This window comes from Amphiprion ocellaris, chromosome 12, assembly GCF_022539595.1.
Source record: "Amphiprion ocellaris isolate individual 3 ecotype Okinawa chromosome 12, ASM2253959v1, whole genome shotgun sequence".
NCBI classification, from domain to species: Eukaryota; Metazoa; Chordata; class Actinopteri; family Pomacentridae; genus Amphiprion; species Amphiprion ocellaris.
The window spans coordinates 5,009,975-5,028,648 of NC_072777.1; the positions used below are offsets into that span (position 1 = coordinate 5,009,975).

The 18,674-nt window shown below is 37.6% G+C and overlaps 1 long non-coding RNA gene across 6 annotated transcripts; it reads right to left on the reverse strand.

The window, feature by feature from the left end:
- Nucleotides 1-4,534: 4,534 nt before the first annotated feature.
- On the reverse strand, nucleotides 4,535-18,352 carry LOC111587173 (uncharacterized). Of its 6 annotated transcripts, none has more exons than XR_008603528.1 (5): nucleotides 18,264-18,352; nucleotides 16,817-16,929; nucleotides 15,089-15,373; nucleotides 10,331-12,476; nucleotides 4,535-4,647 (listed from the first exon to the last, which is right to left on the reverse strand). It is a non-coding gene; the product is annotated as an uncharacterized LOC111587173 (long non-coding RNA). The 6 variants fall into 6 exon arrangements; XR_008603531.1 differs by having other exon boundaries at nucleotides 4,543-10,219; nucleotides 10,331-10,440; XR_008603530.1 differs by having other exon boundaries at nucleotides 4,543-9,077.
- Between the last annotated feature and the right edge of the window lie 322 nt (nucleotides 18,353-18,674).

Genomic DNA, 18,674 nt, shown 5'->3' on the forward strand with positions numbered 1-18,674 from the left:
AATTCATGATGATTTTTTTTTCAAAGAAAACCTTTCTGGAGTGTTTTTCACAGCCTGCTTTACATTATTTTATCATATGGAATGTTTTTACAACATGTTGAAAAATGACATTTTTCGACAGTATACTGTGGCATTTTTTTGCGCCAAAATTCATGATTTTTTTTTTTCAAAGAAAACCTTACCATAGTGTTTTTCATGGCCTCCTTTACATTATTTCATCATATGGCACGTTTTTACAACATGTTGAAAAATCACATTTTTTTTCCGACATAGTATACTATGGCGTTTTTTTGCGCCAAAATTCATGATTTTTTTTCCAAAGAAAACCTTTCTGGAGTGCTTTTCACAGCCTGCTTTACATTATTTTATCATATGGCATGTTTTCACAACATGTTGAAAAATGACATTTTTCGACATAGTATACGATGGCGTTTTTTTGCGCCAAAATTCATGATGATTTTTTTTTCAAAGAAAACCTTACCATAGTGTTTTTCACGGCCTCCTTTACATTATTTCATCATATGTCACATTTTTACAACATGTTAAAAAATCACATTTTTTGTCGACATAGTATACTATGGCCTTTTTTTGCGCCAAAATTCATGGTGACTTTTTTTTTTAAAGAAAACCTTTCTGGAGTGTTTTTCACAGCCTGCTTTACATTATTTTATCATATGGAATGTTTTTACAACATGTTGAAAAATGACATCTTTCGACATAGTATACTGTGGCGTTTTTTTGCGCCAAAATTCATGGTGATTTTTTTTCAAAGAAAACCTTACCATAGTGTTTTTCATGGCCTCCTTTAAATTATTTCATCATATTGCATGTTTTTACAACATGTTAAAAAAATCACATTTTTTTTCGACATAGTATACTATGGCGTTTTTTTGCGCCAAAATTCATGATTGTTTTTTTTCCATAGAAAACCTTTCTGGAGTGCTTTTCACAGCCTGCTTTACATTATTTCATCATATGGCATGTTTTCACAACATGTTGAAAAATGACATTTTTCGACATAGTATACTATGGCGTTTTTTTGCGCCAAAATTCATGATTTTTTTTTTCAAAGAAAACCTTACCATAGTGTTTTTCACGGCCTCCTTTACATTATTTCATCATATGTCACATTTTTACAACATGTTAAAAAATCACATTTTTTTTCGACATAGTATACTATGGCGTTTTTTTTGCGCCAAAATTCATGGTGACTTTTTTTTTCAAAGAAAACCTTTCTGGAGTGTTTTTCACAGCCTGCTTTACATTATTTCATCATATGGCACGTTTTCACAACATGTTGAAAAATCCCATTTTTTTTCCGACATAGGATACTATGGCGTTTTTTGCGCCAAAATTCATGGTAATTTTTTTTTCAAAGAAAACCTTACCATAGTGTTTTTCATGGCCTCCTTTAAATTATTTCATCATATGGCATGTTTTTACAACATGTTAAAAAAATCACATTTTTTTTCGACATAGTATACTATGGCGTTTTTTTGCGCCAAAATTCATGGTGACTTTTTTTTTTCAAAGAAAACTTTTCTGGAGTGTTTTTCACAGCCTGCTTTACATTATTTCATCATATGGCACGTTTTCACAACATGTGAAAAAATCACATTTTTTTTAGACATAGTATACTATGGCGTTTTTTTGCGCCAAAATTCTTTTTTTTTTTTTTCAAAAAAAAAACTTTCTGGAGTGTTTTTAACGGCCTCCTTTACATTATTTCATCATATGGCATGTTTTTACAACATGTTGAAAAATCCCATTTTTTTTCCGACATAGTATACTATGGTGTTTTTTTGCGCCAAAATTCATGGTGATTTTTTTTTCAAAGAAAACCGTACCATAGTGTTTTTCACAGCCTACTTTACATTATTTCATCATATGGCACGTTTTTACAACATGTGGAAAAATCACATTTTCTTTGTGACATAGTATACTATGGCGTTTTTTTGCGCCAAAATTCATGATGATTTAAAAAAAAAAAAAAAAAAAACCTTTCTGGAGTGTTTTTCACAACCTGCATTACATTATTTCATCATATGGCACACTAAACTATGATGTTTTTGTCACATTTTAGACGACATACAAAACTATGACGTTTTTTTCACATTTTGGACGACATACTAAACTATGACAGTTTTTGTGACATTTTGGACGACATACTAAACTATGACAGTTTTTGTGACATTTTGGACGACATACTAAACTGACATTTTTGTTACATTTTGGACGACACAGTCAACTATGACGTTTTTATCACATTTTGGACGACATACTAAACTATGACATTTTTGTCACATTTTGGACAACATAGTAAACTATGACAGTTTTTGTGACATTTTGGACGACATACTAAACTATGACAGTTTTTGTGAAATTTTGGACGACATACTAAACTATGACATTTTTGTCACATTTTGGACGACATAGTAAACTATGAAGTTTTTATCACATTTTGGACGACATACTAAACTATGACGTTTTCATCAGATTTTGGACAACATATGAAACTATGACGTTTTTTCCACATTTTGGACGACATACTAAACTATGACGTTTTTGTGATATTTTGGGTGACACATGAAACTATGACTTTTTTTCCACATTTTGGACGACATCCTAAACTATGAAGTTTTTGTTGATGTTTGTAGAGCGACATGCTATACTATGATGTTTGTAGAGCGACATACTATACTATGATGTTTTTTGGACGACATGCTATGACATTTGTAGTGCGACATGCTATACTATGACGTATTTTGGACGACGTGCTATACTATCACATTTGTAGAGCGACATGCTATACTTTGACGTTTTTTGGACGACATGCTATGCTATGACGTTTTTAGAGTGACATGCTATACTGTGATGTTTTTAGAGCAACATGCTATGCTAAGATGGTTTTAGAGTGACATGCTATACTATGACATTTTTTTGGACAACATGCTATGCTATTTTTTGGACGACATGCTATACTATGACATTTTTTGGATGACATGCTATACTATGACGTTTTTTTTGGACGACATGCTATGCTATGATACTTTTTGGACGACATGCTATGCTATGCTATTTTTTGGACGACATGCTATTCGATGATAAATTTTGGACGACATGCTATTCTATGATATTTCTTGGACGACGTGCTATACTATGACGTTTTTTGGACGACGTGCTATACTATGACTTTTTTTGGATGACATGCTATACTATGACGTTTTTGGACATGCTATAATATGACATTTTTAGAGTGATGCTATACTATGACATTTTTAGAGCAACATGCTATACTATGATGTTTTTAAGAGCGACATGCTATAGTATGATGTTTTTTGGACGACATGCTATGCTATGACGTTTTTTGGATGACATGCTCTACTATGACGTTTTTTGGACGACATGCTAAACTATGACGTTTTTTGGACGACATACTATACTATGATGTATTTTGGACCACATGCTATACTATGACGTTTTTTGAGCGACATGCTATACTATGATGTTTTTTGGACGACATGCTATGCTATGACGTTTTTTGGACAACGTGCTAAACTATGCCGTTTTTTTGGACGACATGCTAAACTATGATGTTTTTAGAGCGACATGCTATACTATGATATTTTTTGGACCACATGCTAAACTATGACATTTCTTGGACTACATGCTAAACTATGACGCTTTTTGGACGACATGCTATACTATGACGTTTTTTGGACCACATGCTAAACTATGACGTTTTTTGGACGACATGCTATACTATGACGTTTTTTGGACGACATGCTATACTATGACGTTTTTTGGACGACATGCTATACTATGACGTTTTTTGGACGACATGCTATGCTGTGACGTTTTTTGGACGACATGCTATACTATGACGTTTTTTGGACCAAAGGCTATACTATGGTGTTTTTAGAGCGACATGCTATACTATGACGTTTGCTGGGCGACATGCCATACTATAGGCTTTTTTATTTGACATATTACTATGACTTTTTTTGTTTTAGTTTTTTTTGTTGATTTTTAGCCACTTTTATAAGAATCTGAACAGTTTTTAAAAAAATACTATACTTTTATTTGTGCAGTGAAATATTATTCTATGGTATTTTTTAGACGACATATTATACTCTGATGTTTTCTTGAATAACATACTATTTTGACAATATACTGCATTATGACATTTTTTGAACCACATATCATACATGACAACTTTAGGTAACATCCCATCATTTTGTGCTTTTTGAACCACATAATAATCTATGGGGTTTTTTTCCCCAACATGCTATACTATGAACTACAGGCCATACTATGTTATTCTTGAAAAGTATACTGTACTTTGACATTTTCTGAACTACATCTTATACTATGGTGTTTTACACAGAGTGCTTTAGTTACATGTTGATTTATAGTCTAGATTTTTTTCTGTTTTGTTTTTTGTACAGTGATTTACCACAGACCTGGCCGTGAACATCCGTTCGACATCCCACATGAAGGGAGACGCTGCCTAAGATCTCAAGAGCTGCTTAGGTCGTGGTCTTTCTGGTCCTGCTCCAGAACGCCTTCATCATCACTATGTCTTCTTTTGAAGAGGCCCGCAGTTGCTGCAATCTCTGACCTTAAGGAGGAACTGCTACTTTCACTCTGTAACGAGACGGCGGTTATTTTAAAGATCCAGCTCCTGTCGGCTTTGAAAGAAAGTTTAATACCCATCAAAACAGAACTACAGACAGGTAAATCTGAGCTGTCAGTCAGTATGTTAAACATCAAGTCTGACCCGTCTGCCCTCAAGCATGCTGTGGGTAAAACGGAAACTTCACTCTCCACATCACCGATGACATCGTCACACTTCAAAAAGCAGAGCACCTGTCTGCTGAACTTTTAAAAGTGGACAATAAATGTGAAGAATGTGAGCAGCAGCAGCCTGTGAGCAGCGGAACAGATGTGATCAGAAAGAAGTCATTTTCTTTCTGGTTGATTTGATGCTGTCAGATGCAGATGTTGGAGCTGATTCTGATCTTTCAGGATAAAAAGCTGCTTTTCCTTCACAGACTTTTCAGGAAATTATTCTCTCAGGTTTTCTTTGCTATTTATATTTTTATTATCTGTGATTATTTCATTATTGTAAAATAAGGTTTGAAGCATAAAGACGCATTTAGTTATTTTATTCTTGAAATCTTTGACGTAGCAGAACTAAACTTCCATTTTCCTTCTTGTACTTCTGATACTAGAATTAAACGTATCTTCAACACAGATCATCTGGTTTTAATGAATCAGCAGCAACATCACAACAACAAATGAGACAATTTTCAACAAATTCATGAAACTGATGTCATTTAAAACTATCACAGTCTGTTTTAGTGTCAAATTAAAGCTGATTACTGACAACTAGAACATTAACGTTACCGTTTTAATCACATTTAAGTTTCCTGAACGTTACATTAACGTCAACCAGCCACAGTTTTATGAACTTAATGAACCACATTACAGGAACACAACACATTTCAGCTGTTGATAGGAAACACACAAACATTGTTAGCTTGATGCTACATTTAGCTGCTAATCAGGACTGGTCAGCTAGCTCGGTTAGCATCGCTAATTCACATTAAAGCTAATATTCACTGGATGCTAACTCTCTTCTCTCGTCAACACACAAAAATAAACTCCACCAACTCCTGGGGTTCACTGCTCACATTATATCTGACTCTGAAGTTGAACATAAAGTTCATTACAACCGGCACCGATCAGTAAATGATCATTTATTACCGACCAGCTGTCGGAGTCTGAAAAGAAAAAAACTGGCTCTGATATACTCAACGAACTGATACATCATCTAGTGTTAAACTGAATAAGAATTCTTAATAATATAAAATGTAACTGACTGAGCTGTATTAATTAAATCGAGATATTTCAAATTGAAAGAAACACAACATTGACAGATTTCAGTGTATTAAACCTTAAATTCATTAACCTAAGAAAACCATCCTTCAATGTCTTACCTTAAAATGACCTACATTTTAAAAAAATATAGGAGCAAAGTAAAAGTTTCACACTGAAGATTAATCACTGATGAACATTTCATTGCTCAGCAGATATTCAGGACTACTGACAACACAGAACCTTAACCTCACTGTTTTAATCACATTTAGGTTTTCTAAACGTTGAAACCAGCGTCTCCATGAACAGTTTTATTAACTAAATGTACCACATTACACTAACACAACACACTTCAGCTGTTTACATGAAACTCAACACATACATATCGTTAGCTTGATGCTACGTTAGCTTAATGCTACGTTAGCTTAATGCTACGTTAGCTTTAATCAGACTACAACTGAGCAGCTAGCTCGGTTAGCATCGCTAACATTAAAGCTAATATTTACTATGCTAACTTTCTTCTCTGGTCAACACACACAGAAATAAACTCCACCAACATCTGGAGTGCATGGCACACATTATATCTGACACTGAAGCTGCATATAAACTGCAGTAAAAGCGGCACCGATACGAAAATAAACATTAACTTACCGAACTATCAGAGTCCTTTCAGTGTCTGCTGGTAGAATCAGCCAAAGGTAGAAAACTGGTTAAAACAAGCCAAGGGGCAGGAAAACTGTCTGTGGAAAATGTTCTGCTGCTCCACCGATAAATAAACCAACAGTTATTATATCAGAATTAATCCAAAGGAGGAAAGCAGAGTCTCTGCTGCCTCCTCCATAGGACCTGTCAATCATTCCAGACCAGACTGTCAATCAAGTAACCCCGCCCCCTCGCTTCGCAAAACTTTAACGCTCTATTAAAAAAAATCGATATTGATTTATTTTAAGGTCGGCCACCTGATCTCTCACTTTGACCATGAAAACTAACGAAAAAAACTATATACACTCTATGCACCGTACTCCGTTTGGCTCCACACTTGCTGATGACCACTTCCGGTCTCAGAATATGAAAAAACGGACCTTTTTTCGTTTCTGTCTCTTACTGATTTTACTTTTTTGTTATTCTAAATATAATATGAAAATCAAAGCATTTTTAAAATATTTTATATCTCTTTTTGATCATGAAAAGGAAAAACGCCTTGTATTTCAATTTGAATTTTTGTATTTTAAAACAAAAATCAAATAACCACTCGTTTTTTCTTTTTCAATACCCGTTTCAGAACGGAAAATCCAATTGCCAATATATACACGGACCATAGTAGGGTCGCAATCATGTGATCGTTAGCAGGCAGCTGATGTAGTGTTCATTCCTTAGCCCATTTCTGAGTGATGTTGCTAACAGACAGACACACAGATGGACAAACGTACGTCGATCATCACATAACTCCACCGCCTTCCTTGGCAAAGTAAAAAAAAATATAAACAAAGAAACTAGACATAGAAAAAAAAATCCATACTGTTGATTGTAGAACCTACTGAGCTTCCATCACCTGCTGATCTAATGTCATCAGGTTTACATCACCAGCTGCTTTTCATGATTTTTTTTCTCCTTCAGAATAAAGCACCACACTACAGTTTGATATGAAACAAAAACCTGCTACTACTACACTACCGTAATGCGAAGCAGGTATTTGCATTTCCCCACTATTGTAGTTCATTTCTGCATTTCGTCCAAACATCTGGATATCACATCTGGACTCTAAAACACAATAATACAGCATCACCTGATTCTCTTCAGTACGTCCTGCATCGAGATTGTATGCACAATATAAGGATGTGAAAAACTAAAACACTGACTTACAAAGTTTATTCATTAATACACACACACACACACACACACACACACACACACACACACACACACACACACACACACACACACACACACACACACACACACACACACACACAAAAAGGTGACTAAATTTTTAAAAAGACACTTCTTTGAAGTGAACACTACATCAGCTGCCTTCTGACGATCACATGACTGCAATCCTGCTGCAAATCGACCGCTGTGGACCTGTCGGGACATACCTGTATTCGAAATCACACAAGGAACACTTGATTAAATTGTGGGTGTGTTTCTGAGTCCCATCAATTCCGCTACATGTTTAGGTCCCGCGATTCGGTATCCGTACATAACATACACATGCATTATGCACGCCTGTGCTCAACACAAGGTTTTTTTTCTATTAAAGATTTCATCCGAAAAGATACAGCAACTGAGCAGCCTTGGCAGAGTACTGCGCTCTCTCAGTGCTTTTCTTGTTTGGTGAATGCAATGCTAGTATACCAACAAGAAATGAAGGTCAAACTTACAAAAACATGACAAAATATGAACTTATCCTTCATTTTTTCCTTGGTCTTGGACACACAAGTTATACACACATACACAAATTCCACACACAACATGCTCAACTGTTGAACTCATGATTTGCCGTGACTTCACTGTGACTAATGCGGAAGAGTTTATGCAAGATCTCTGGACCTTTGACATTCAGAACTGTTGGTCACTTTGCAGAACAAAATGTCAACAATAAAAAAAAAAAATGTAAGTCATTTCAAGGGTTGTGATAAAAGCTTTTTTTCTTTTTTTCGCCCAACAATTCAAAAAATCAATGATGTTTTTCTTTCAGGTTTATCAGTTGTTTTTTTCCCCCCAAAGTTTCTCTCCATGTTTCTGTCTCTAGTTTTCCTGTACAGCTCAGGCTTTGGTTTCATGTTGGTTCAGCTCCAGCCCCTCCTCGTACTCTTTAGTGCCCACAGCAGACTACTTCTTGCTGGGCTCCCGTCCCAGAGATTCAATCTCTTCCAAGGTGGTTGTTAGAGGTTTGCCCAGAGTCTCAGGCAGCAGCATTGTCAGCGCTCCGATAATAAATGCCAGGATTCCAACATTGAGCTGCACAGGGGGGTTGTGATGAGTAGAGGAAAAAATTTATTTGTTACAATTAGTTCTGTTGCCAGGATACTCTTGTCGATAAATTATGATAAATGGGAAAATGGTGCAAAGGTGACAGAAAACACGAGTGTGTCCACCAGAGGGAGGTAGATCCAGACATCAGCCAGGTAAACATAGAAGGGAGCGACCATGCTGCCAACACGACACATCATGCTGCCGCTTCCTACTGCCAGAGACTTGGACGAAGAACAATCCAGGTCAGCGATTCAGCTAATTAATGGCCGAAAAAAATAGTTCCTTTTTAACAAGAATTAACAGAGTCGCTGTAAACTCTCAGACAAGCCAGATAACATTTTAATTGTAATACACACCATGAAATAACTATTGGAGAACCTATGAAATATTTCAGTTTTTCCTCTGGACAAAATCATTGCTCTCCCTGTTAGAGTCAGTTAAAATGAAAAACGGTGAGCTGAATTCATAATTTCTGCACAAATGCATCTATTTAGTCAGTTAAGAGTGGCCATAATTGCTGATCTCTGCACTGGCTGCAATAAATGTATTACTTTATTTCTTACTGGTTTATTTCATGGTTAATTTGTATAACAAGAAAAGCACTCAAGGCTGTTCATTCCCCCATATGGCATTGTCACAAATGCAGCATTTGTTTATTAGTTACTGATGATCAGAAATCACGGCAACATAGATTGTGTCCATGTCGTATAGGTGAACCCACAAACAAAATTACCTTGCGCTGAGTACAGGCCTGTGTTATGTTTACGTTATGTACGGATGCCGAATCACGTGATCTAAATATGTAGCAGGCGGTGGGAATTAATGGGACTCAGAAACACCCCAACAATTTAATCAGTTGTTCCTTGTATCATTTCCGACAGATAAGTCCCGATAAGTCCACAGTGGTGGATTTGTAGTAGGATCACAATCATGTGATCGTCAGCAGGCAGCTGACATAGTGTTCACTTGTTGTCATAGTTACAGTGATGCTGTGTCGCTATCTCGCAATGATACAGAAATCTTTCACAAAGCCATGTATCCAGACTATAAGCCGCATCATTGCCAAAATCTAGTGAGGTGGTCCTTGTGTCATTTCTGACCTTCCCTGAAAATTTCATCCAAATCCGTTGGTCTGTTTTTGGGTAATGTTGCACACAGATGGAATAACAGATGGACAGACAAACGTACGCCAATCATCACCTAACTCCGCCACGTTCCTTGGCGGAGTAACAATATGTAATTTATAGAAACTGTTCTTTGGGTTCTGCAAATTATATACTGAAGCTTATAATTGTAGTTTTAACAAATGGGCATTTCCAGCTGTCGAAGTGTTTCTTCCTCTGGGGTTTAGGACCAAAATACCCTGATAAATGATAGGATTTTAAGTTATAAATTATAATAAAATCTAATCATAAAAAGACAGATCACTTGTGCTGTGCTCTCTCGTCTATATTTCGATTGTGTTAATCCTCACCTGATGATGACTGGGTAACGCTCACAGGCATACAGGAAGAAGAGACCAAAGGCAATCGCAACAGCAAACTTTCCTGTCATGCAAAGAGCGATAACCAGGGCCTCCATGTCCTGCAGAAATAGGGAGACATGAGGTGCCACCAAAACATAGCAAAAACAGAAAGACAATACAACATTTAAACTAATATTTGACATTTGTCCATGTTTGAAGTACAACCAGCAGCTTTGGTTTATGGTTTTGCGCATAATTTGTTGTGAAGGAGGGGAAAAAGTTGTACCGAGAGAATCTTATCTTAAGACAACACAGCGCTCTGTTTCATGATGAGAATTTTTTCCAAATTAAAGACTGGGTTGCATTAGGAGGTGTAGGGAATGAGATAGCGGAACTCAACGAGGCTGCAGTCAAATTTATCACTGTAGGAAAAACTCAGTTTCAAGAGGCCGACACAAAACTCCTCCGTCTTATAAACAGTGTTCAAAAAATATGGACTGACAAATATTCACTGTCTTAAGTCCCCCTTACACCAATAGATACAAAATATATAGTCAAAGAGTACAGAAAATGAGTGGAGTGTATATTTGTGCATGCAATTATTTCATATGTTTATGTGGGAATTGCATGTGTTTGTTAACAGCACAGTTACAGTACAATGAAGTATTGCATCTCCTGTTACATACCATATGGGACTGTATTTATATATTATAGTATACTGCTTACATCACGTGTTTTGTTTTATATTTTTTGGAAAGTGAGTTATGATTTGCAGAGCTCCAGTGCTTATCTTGCCTGCAGAACTATAACTCAGCCTGCTTCTATGACGGGATTGATGCAGACAGCAGCACCTGGCCAAAATATACCCAGAGACAAGAGGGAGGCCATGTGAGGTAACTGCATCCAACTGAGTTATTTAATCATTTGCCTCAAGTCCAAAAATCTTTATTTTGATGTCAGTCATGGAAATGATGTATTTTTTATCTTTTATTCTGTAAATAATATACCCATCGTGTGTTATGGAAACAGTTTTCTGTCTTTGTGTTCGAACAGTGGTAAATGTTATTTTTTATAAGTGGTAAGCTGTGGCAAAAGTGATTTTTTTTCCCCCCAGCCTGTGCAGACATCAGGGTTGGCTCAAAGTTTAGCAAAACCCTTGGCTATAGTTGCCCAATTTTGTAATTTACAAAACAAAGGTACGGGTACACTACAGGCCAGAAGTTTGGAAGCAGCCTCAAGTTTCTGTTCACAATATCTTTCTTAAAAAGGTAAAAATAATTTTTTTTAAAAACTGCAAATTCTATGGATTTTGGGATGTATTTACTGCATGATCAGACTTTCCTCAGTTTACCTTTAGTTATACATTGAACTTACCAGGCAATTTCTAAATAAATGTTAACAAAAGAAAAGAAGCAATTAGTTTTAGAGTTGAGAAGATTTGCAAGAGTCACAACTTCAGTGCAAAAGTTAAAAAAAAAAAAAAAATCAGTTTGCATTATTCACTTTGGCTCATTGGGTTTTGAGAGTTTGCAAAGAGAAATCCCAAAAAAATGCAAATACGTCCATATCTCTAGAACTACCACAGAAATGTCTAGAAAGAAACAAGAGTACAGATACAAATACCTGATTATAGTAAAAATCTATTCTGATGAGTGACTCTTTATATAACAATCACATTTATCTTGTTGCAAAGCATACCAATGAAACTATGATTTTTTTGTACAGTTTTGATCTGCTTCCAAACTTTTGGCCTGTAGTGTATGTAAACCCACTATAATATTTACAGAAATTAGGCCTTAAAAGCATTGTTCCACCTCCCTTACCAATAAAATGCAGCACTGTTATGCAGACTAACAACATTCAAAAGCAAAAGCTTGATAAAGTAAGATGCCACAATAAAAACTGAGATTTTCTTTCTTATTGGATAGTAAAAGTAGGCGAGTGTCTGTTGTATATCAGTTCTGCCCCAAAAGCAAGCTCATGTATTGTACTTAGTTATAAGGGATTTAATCCACTGAGATTCTCTTGTGCATTTAGAAACCCTGGAATGTTGGTCAAGGTGAGATACATCTGTCCATGTGGATTAACAAAAACAGACTTGTACTCTGGAAGTCCGCAGAAGCAGCTACGTTAAGTTTTGTCTTCCTGCAGAGGCCTGTAGAGAGAAACACAGATCATGGAAAGGAAAAAGATAACCAAGTTGCTGCATTTGCATTTGTTAAACACTCCGTTCAGCATGGTTCCCAATGTCAAAGGTCATACTGGCTTGGACATTAAGTACCAGCTGTTTGCCAGCTCAACCCTAAGCGGTATTAATGTGGGTCAGAGCACAAAACACAGTTCAACAGCAGCAGTCTGGTAGCCGTCAGGACTAAAAGCTCAAGACTTACAATCCAAACTGACTGAGAATTGACAGAAAATACATTTACAAAATAACCCTTTATGACACTTAACCTATTCCTGTTTCTGCCTTGTCTCTCATATACAGCTAAGAAACCAGGATTTGACAAATCGCAATGCAAAATGGAAATCCTTGAAGGATAGTTTGTCTACATTTAACATGAGGGGTTGATTTCTGTGGCCAGATCATCTAAACTGGAGGTGAGTAGGAACTAAAAATTGTGTTGGGAGCAGCTAAATATGCAACAAAGATAGAAAAGGTGAATTCTTGGAAGACTGTGAGTGCATATTTAGGAAGGCTAACACCGCAATACAGATAGCGTCTCTTTCCAAGAATCTGTGTAGGTATAACTGGAACCACAATGATGAGCATGCAGGTGATGCTGGCCAGGAGCAGAGCAAGAGCACAGGTCTTCTTCCTCCCAATCTGGTCCATTGCAAAACAGAAAACCAGATAGGAGGGGAACTCCACTGCACATGGAAACAGCCAATCGGAGCCGCTCTTGGTCAGAGGTTGGTGGTTTTTGTGGCACTGACACTGTGACATTCTATCTGGAGACCTAAATAAACCGTCTGAGATGTTCAACTCGGCCTCAGTAATGTACTCTAAAGTGTACTGTCAGAGGAAGCTGCTTGTAAATGTAACAACTGGGAGTTAAAAGAGCCAGATTCTAGTGTAAAAATGAAAAGAGTAAATTCAACACAAACCCTGCACAGGGCATATGACTAGTGCCAAGCATCACGCACAGTGGTGGGAAATAATATCTTATGATTCAATAGTTAGAATGAAAGTTTATATGAAATGCCTGGGAAAATCCCATGTCTACAAACAACATTACATGAGCAGTAAATGAGCTCTTGAATTGTTCAGGAAAAATGTTTTTTACAGTACAAATCTTACTTTATTAGACGCAAAACCACGAGCAAGCCATTTATCTGGAAGACAGACAGCTGTAGTTTTTGTTCATTGCTTGCAGGCTAATTTCACTTGCTGTAACCATAAACAGAAGCAGTAAACAAAGCCACCACAGAAAACAGCAAAAGCCTTCTTGATGAGATAATTTAATATTGACACGACTAATGTAGGGCAGTAGACGAATGTTAAATGTCATAGTGTTTTTTAGATTTTAAATAGGGTTCTGCTTAACATAAAAAACAGCCCCGTACGGAAGTTTAAAAAAAAAGCTTTTTTGTTTCAAAGAGAAAAGTAGATTTGTTATTAGATTAGTGAAAAAATGCTCATTGCACTCACACTATAACAGAGAGAAAGGTTATACAGAGGTAGAGCAGTTGCACAATCCATTAAAAAAAAAACACAAATAGAGAACACATTTGATGTTTTTGCTGAACTCCTTCCCACTATTTTCCAACACATTCACATGCATCAGTCGATCACTTCAATGGCAGGAAGAGGTTAATGTACCGTTTCCTCACAGGTTAAGCCATTAATCAGTCCATCCCGTTGTCACGCAGCAGCAGAGTTCTGAACCCACAGTGCAGGCAAACACACACAAGGCTGGACAGGTCTGGGTAATCAAGTGAATTTATTAAATCTCACAATAAGCAAGGCAGAACACAAAAACCCAGCTAGGACAGGAGTCCGGGCAGGAGGGAACCAAAACTACATGGAAATATTCAGAGTTCCTTAAGGCGAACGGAAGGCGCACATGTGATGGCAGGAGGGAAGCTCAACTGCCAGACAGAAATCCGAACATGAATAGTTAAAGGGGCTAACTCTCGAGAGCCAACACGGCGGAGCTTACCGGCAGGCTCAGCGGAACGGCATCCGGGATGACGCGCTGGTACGGACTCGTGTGGACCGCCGTGAGCGGAAGTGCCTCACGCAACAAGCGCTGTGATCTGGCAACGAGGGGAAGGACGAGCTGCTGATGAGTAATCAGCCGCAGCTGTGACAGTGCAGCTGAGTCCAATAATCCAAACCAGCAGGAGCAGCCAGGAGCGTACAAATCAGTCACAATTCAGGGAATATTTTGCTGAACTCTCTCATATTTTGTTTCTCCGTGGCTAATGCTAACACATACTGCAGCGGCACACATCGGCAGGTTTTGTTCAGTAACGTGTTTCCTGTGTGTGGAGACATGAAGAATTAGGTCAGAAAAAATTGGCAGATTCAAACCACTGATTCCCAGGTGGATAATGTGTTTTCCCCAGATTTTGTCAGATCTCATTTGTCGGCTGCAATTTCACAAGAAATATTTGTATTAATTGTTTTTGCTGCGACTGTAGATTTTTTTTGGTCCTATTGTTGCTTATGCCAGATGTATCATGCTAATAATTCATTCTAACATCTATGTATTCTCCTTGGTATATCTGGAACATCCCACTTTTAACCTTCACCTGACTTACCTGTAGGTTCTTTGATGGTTCTTGATATGTTCCTCACCAGATCAATTTTATTCATCTTCATTAAAACCTTCTCATTGACTTTAATGGTGTTTCTACAGTATTTGTTGAACATTTGATCCACAGTGTTGATCCTATTAGCCTTCTCCAGTCGAGACTTTGGGATTGATTTGAAGTCTTGTAAGACTTCTTCCTGGTTCAAGAACCATTTGAATTTTTCAAACTCCTCTTCTCCCAAATCTTCCAAAATCCTCAGAAGGACTTCTTGAGGTGTCATTATCTTTTACCCTGTAAAGATCCAACAGACATGACAAAAAAAATCCTAATTACTGCTGTGAAAACAGCTGCATAGTTTACTTTGCAATTTACCGCCAGTCTGCATGATTGAAGCAGTGCAATGTTGCAATGTTGTATATATTTTTATTAACAAGTGATACTGGTTCATTTTTTGATTTATGAGATATCTGGGGGTCACAAGCTAGCTCACAGCCAGTGACAAAGAGGTTAAACAAGTTTAAGATGCATATCTATGTTTAATTTCAAAAGGAACACCAGGACAAACAGTGATAAGCTTGAGGTGTGAGGAATCCAGGTGTCAGTAGTGTTGGTGGTGGATGGATGAATGAGGCATGTGTGTCAGTACCACTGGTGAGAAACAAGTAAGGAAACAAACTACAGGCAAGAGGTGTGGATCCTAGATGAGACAGAGACAATGTTTAGATCAAAGCCCACCATCTTCTTACGGTACGTTTCAGTGGCCTTGGCAAACTCACATTTTGTCAAGTTGATAGTTACCAGCTATTAAACTGAATGCAGTTGACATACACCTCCAGTTGTAAAAAAATCTGCTCATAGAAAACAGACTATGTAGATAAAATGACCTAGTGTCAGTTTGGGTAAATCTGACATTAGAACACCTTACAGCAGCATTTCTTTCAAAGTCATTTTTGGTCATCCACCTGTCTGAGAACCCAGCAGCATCTTCCATAGTCTGCATGTGAGGCGTTCAGGAAACATGAGGATATTGTAGAGTCTATCGATGCAAATGTTCCACGAATGAAGCGTTTAGTCTGTAGTCAGCTTAAAGGAGTATTATCAGACGACTTCCAGGAAAAGACTGGTGGTAATTATTAGTGATAGTATTAGTACCACACTGTAAAAAAAATCCCTTTAACATATAGGATATTTTTATGGCAGATTTTGGATGAGGTCCTTTAAAAAGTAAAGCTCCAAATGGTGCTGCTGCTCCTCAGGATTTCCCTCTTTAGTTCTCCGTTTTATGGTTTCTAGTTCTTCCTCTACTTCAAGCCGAAGTCGCTGCAGCGCCAACTGCTGCTTTAATTAGAACTGCAATAACTCCCTCTGCTGTCCAGAAGTTAAATTACCATCTCAGTCTCACACTGACTCCTGGCCAACTAAAAGGCTGCTTCCAAAGCTCACCAGCCTCAATCAGGTCGAGCTTCCAACTAACGTTTACACTCACTTCAGACTTCCTATCAGCAGTTTCTGGGGGTTACAGCTTCACCACTGAGTCCAAACAACAAACTGAGTCTCACTAAACAGTATTAGATGAAATGGCCAGTCCTCAGTCTGATGTGGTGTCTGTGTCCTCTGAAAGAAAATTTCTCTCTGTTTGCAGACTTTGTTATAAAGCCACTGTGCCTCATGTTTGTGCTTGTTGGTGATGAAGGAGGAACCTTACAGACTGCAATCAATCAAAGTTCTACTTACTCAGCTTCTTCCCATCAGTACAGATCTCTGCTAACTGCGTTTGTGCAGAAACATAGAAAATCCTCAGCTTCTTCTCCGTCACTGGTCCTCTGTGTCTGCAAGCTGCCATCACTCTGAAATGCATCAAAAAGCATCTTTATTGGACTTGATTATCCGAAATAACTAACCTGCAGCACCTTCTTGCTTTGACTCCCTTATGAATAACAAAAAAATTAGAACATTTTCCTTTATTTGGAAGATGCACATTCATCCTGCAGAAATAAAATATTGGTTAAAAGAGGTGATCAGAAATGAGTTTCTCTATTCAAAGTTCGCTGCATCCTGTCAGAACCTGTCATGGCAGCTGGTCCAATGATCTAACAGGTGCCATGTTACCTCGGCAGCTCTGGAGACGTTCTACATCAGAATATTATCTTACATTTTGTTAGAGAGATGAAACTAACACAGCTGATTTAAGCTGTGAATAACATTCTCAATAAGGATCTGACAGTGTAACTTAAAGGTTCCCTGGGTGGGTCAGGGAATCACTGACAGAGTAACAGAGCTGTAAAAGATACCAGGAACAGACTGTTGTGCATGCAGATAAGAAACAGGAACAAATGTCAGAACACGACGACTGATGGAAAGATAGCTGGTATACAATCCCAATCATTTGATTTTGCACTGTTGGATCTTAAGAAGGTTCAGAGTAGAGCTTCAAAACGCAAAACGAAGAAATGGGAGTGAGAAAAAAATTGAGCAAACAATTTATTGAAAACTGCATTTAAACTCAAACATGCTTTTGCCAGCTGATCAAAAGTTTAAGACCACAGCCTTTAAAAGCCAAAATGTGTGCAAACATTTGGATTCCATGTCATTTCCTGTCAGGTATTCACACTGTCATGACCTCCTGATGGCAAAGGCAAAAAAAAAGCTTTCTGTCTGGACGCAGTAAGACAGTCATTTTGAATTTCTTAAAAGAAAAAAAAAAAAAAAAAAAAAAAAAGATCCTGAGACTTCCACCGGTGTTCCGATTAACTGGTGACACCAGCGGTTCTGTGACAGGTGTTTGGTAGGCGTGGCTTTTCAGGACGCCTTACCAACTAACCAGGAAATAAACAACGGGATAACTTTGTCTATTAAATTAGATTTCTGCCGTTTTATTCATTTTGATCTTGACAAAATGATCTGAAAATAAGAGGCGTTCTCATTTTAAAACTCACAGGTTGTCGGGCTACATGAAAGAAACTACGCGAGCGCAGATGGAACCAGTGGAGCTGTGATCACTGATTACTGTTAAAACAAGTTAAAGTAGCGGAGACAGGAGACTAGCACACGGTGTGCACGTTATTTTGACATGAAGAAGACAAAACCGCGTGATAGATGGATTATGTTAATTTTGTCGTTTCTTAGTTTAGAATAGTGTTACTTTTTAACCGACAACTACGTAAGGAAAAGACGGTTTTACCTTGCTTACATGTATCAACCGCGTCTGCAGTCTTCCTCAGAGCGTCATGTGACGTGTGATGACGTGTAGTTTTTATCAGGTGTTCAAGATCAACTGGTGTTCCTATGAAATGGTGGTTACAGCGTTTCTGAGACAGGTGTTTTGTAGGCGTGACCTTTCAGGACCCCTTACCTACTGACCAGAAAATAAACAATGGGACAACTTCGTCTATAAAATGAGATTCCTGCTGTACTATCCATTCTAGTCTTGACAAAAATATCTGGAAATAAGAGGCATTCTTATTTTAAAACTCATCGGTTGTCGGGCTGCATGAAACATGTTAAAGCAGCGGAGACAGGAGACCAACATACGGTGTGCACGTTTTTTATCAGAAGTTCATCAAACCGTGTGCTAATAGAATGCCAAAGTGCT